Here is a 3,494-nt window from a genome sequence, read left to right as displayed (position 1 = left end):
CTAGTCGTATATTTGTTGACACTGAACTTCTACTTTCACTTTCACATACTTCATTTCTGGAAAAAGCAAATACGTAACTCTGCGGCTACCGAATAACTCCTATACCATGCACAGCTACCGTTTACCGGACTCCATTTTGAAGTACCCTACTTATACACGACTTTACACCGATGGTTCCAAATAAGTGGCTGTTCTGATATTTCTTGCACTTCAGTGCGACTACCAGACGGCGCCTCCATATTTTCTGTCGAAGCATGCGCCGTTGGTTTGGCCCATCGATGAACACTGCATTAAAAATGCAATCATTTGTTGATACTCTGTATCTGTCCTACAAAGTTTACAGTTACGAAATCCTAAAATCACACTCGTACAAAACCTTACTTTTCGCATATCTCGTATCTTAAAGAAATCTTAAATTACTTCACTATGGATTCCGAGCCATGTCGGAATTTAAGGCAATGAATTTGTTGACAGAGAAGCAAAAAATGCGTTAAATCTCGAACAAATAAATATCAAACTACCATACTCAGATTTTAAACCTATTATTCGTACAGCCGTTCAAATGAATGGCAGCAACGCTGGTCCCTCTAAACCAGCAACAAACTTTTTGAAGTCCAACCGTAACTTAAAACATCCGTTCCCAGTCGGAAAGATCGTAGAGAGGAAGTTGTCCTCTCTATTTACTCCTAAAATAAGGTTTCGCTTTTAAGTTTTGAATGTAAACTTTAAATATACTATTAGGAAACAGTTATCTTTTTGTCACGACATCAACTGTGTGTCAAATGTTTCCTCGCAAATATTTATTAATATTGATTATTTAGTGCCAGAAATGAACTGCTTGGTTTCGGTTGAAACTCTTATAATCCAGTTTCAAAAGCGCGAGAGATTACCCAGTTAAACGCACACATCACTACCTTTGAATGAAATGTATTTTGAAATCTGTTTCTCTTTTTATTTGATTTTGTAGGTTAAAACAGAATGGAAATCTTTTTATCAGGTATTCCTAGAGGACTTGATCCCTTCTCAGTTTCCCAGCACATCAGACAGATCGTAGAAACAGGTAAGCTATACTGTAGTGTAATCCGAAACACATGCGTACATTGTTGTTCAGTTTGGTCGTTCTTAAATGTTTTACGGTATTTTTATCCAGTCTTCCTTGGTAAAAAATGAAAATGTAAATTATCAGCTGAAGCCAAAAGTTGTAAACCTCTAACTTAAATGTATAGTATCAATGCATTGAAATTCCGTAATTTTTAAAGATGTAGGTATGATAAAACGGTTTTGCCAAATTTGACACCATGGAAATTGTTTTTGGTACATAGTTTTCCATTTCCTATGAACGTTTGTTTCCATATTACCATTTATTTATTAATAGTACTCAAGTTTAGTGATTTATAATCGATGTTTTCAAATTTATCTTCAATATTTTATCTTGAATCTATTTTTGAATATTCAACAGATTCTATTATTATTCCTCCTCTTTCAATATTTTTTTAAACTTTAGCAGACATCAGATTTGCCGATTCAGAAATGCAGTTTCTTTTATCAATCAGCCTCCCAAAATGTCTTGATCCTTTTTAAACTTATTTTGCAAAGAGTCCCATATATCTTCTATCGTGTGCACGCCTCTTTTTGTGAAATGTATTTTCCGATTCCATAATAAATTTCCATGTAATTGTGTTTAATTCTTTCAAATATTTATCTTGTATGCCACGAACTTCTATTTCATAACCTATTTTATCATTAATGATTTGATAATGATATTTTTTCCACAAAGGGAGAGATTTCCAGTTTTCCATACTTGTAAACAGTTATTGATCTTTTTTAATTTTTCTTTCCATATCGCATCATTATCGATTACGTGCCCATGATACACACCTAAGGTTTTGATATTTGTTTTTGTCCAATTTATTGTTCTGCATTTGGGAAACATATGTTTCCATCTTCCAAGGTAGATACCAATGGTTTTATTAAGATTAATGTTCGAACCTGATGCCTTTTCATGTGTTGAATACTTTGAATGATTCAACTATTGTTTTTACGTCTTAACTGAAAAGTTAAGAGTCATCTGCGAACCTATTGATTTTTGCTTTTTGTACACGTTTATATACAGTTGCTCAAGTACTGGATGTTTGGGTTCACCCAACAAAGGTAAGATATGTATTTTGTAATAAATGCTTTTTTTCTCTCTAAATGTTCCACTTACTTTATGATAACTCAATTGTTCGTTTTAGGAGAAACATGTAAACGAACGAGCCGTCCGTATTTGTTTGGAGATGATGTCCATTGAATATAATGCTATAATAGTGTTATACTGTATATAAAAATACACTGAAGTTTTACCTGGTTAGGAATTCACCTACACTCAACATATATATGTATTAATTCAAAATTGTATGAATACAATCGGTGAATACAACACTATATATTTTTTTAATCAAATAAAAACAATCTTGTAATATGTTTACGTGATCATGGTTATAGGTAGTTACGAGTAAAGGTTTATTATTGTAGGTTTGTTTAAAATACTATAATGCAGAGATTCATCAACTGTCAGAAAGATATTTAAGGATTGGGAACAAGCTATGTACGAATTTGGTTATGATACTTCAGTGATTTAACATTTGCACANTCATCTAACTTTATGACAAACGAGACATTATTATATGATACATACACATTAAAGAGGGTTTTAAAGATGACGCAGAAGACTAGTAATTTTATAAAGAAACGTTTTAGATAATCAAATGTTTAGTTGTTTGGATTACAACTTTGTTTACCCTTCAGTATTCTCTTTGCTCCTGTATTTTTCCTTGCAGGGATACGGGTTTATTACTCTGTTTGATGTAACTTCAACTGATTCTGTTCTTAATCTACACAATGTAAGTCAATGTATATATTAATTATGTTTGTTACATTTATATTTCATATATAAATAGGATTGTGTTTGCTTTATAGTGTTTCTTCACTATTCCTTAAATTGTTCTAGGCTTACGTACCGCCTTTAGATTCGAAAGATGCAGCTGGTGTTGCAAGAAATTCTTTGTGGGCGTACATTGTGTATTCCGTCATTATTGTTGTCTCCTCGCTTTTCAGTGGTACTTTATTGTATAGTCCTATCAAGTCTTTGTTTCTCCTTGGTTTTCTTTGAAAGTTTATTGCATATGGTTATTGTCGTGGATTTTGTTAGGTCGTTATTTGTGTACTCTTATTTTCCGTTGGTGTTTCGTCGTTCTTGAACTCATTTTTGAACCGACATTTACTTCCAATAATGTTATTTTTTGTGATTACACTGGTGAGGTTTTGTTTTATTGCATACTGTGATGATAAGTAATTGTGGTTGTTTTCTTTGCTCTGAATGTTTCAGTTCTATTTTATCATATATGTTTTAATTGTTAGGGGTTCTTGTCGTGGTAAATATAGTAAATCATTTAGCATGTATGTCTATCCTTACTAATGTTGATTGTTTTTTAAGACAATATCTGTCAACGGTT

The 3,494-nt window shown here is 32.4% G+C and overlaps 1 long non-coding RNA gene across 1 annotated transcript; it reads left to right on the top strand.

Moving 5' to 3' along the window:
- Positions 1-970: 970 nt before the first annotated feature.
- Positions 971-3,492, top strand: LOC110459083. The gene is made up of 4 exons (XR_002463856.1): positions 971-1,060; positions 2,114-2,151; positions 2,820-2,882; positions 3,476-3,492. It is a non-coding gene; the product is annotated as an uncharacterized LOC110459083 (long non-coding RNA).
- The last annotated feature ends 2 nt before the right edge of the window (positions 3,493-3,494 follow it).

The sequence above is a fragment of the Mizuhopecten yessoensis genome, unplaced genomic scaffold (genome assembly GCF_002113885.1).
Source record: "Mizuhopecten yessoensis strain PY_sf001 unplaced genomic scaffold, ASM211388v2 scaffold9963, whole genome shotgun sequence".
NCBI classification, from domain to species: Eukaryota; Metazoa; Mollusca; class Bivalvia; order Pectinida; family Pectinidae; genus Mizuhopecten; species Mizuhopecten yessoensis.
This window is presented reverse-complemented; position numbering and strand designations above follow the sequence as displayed.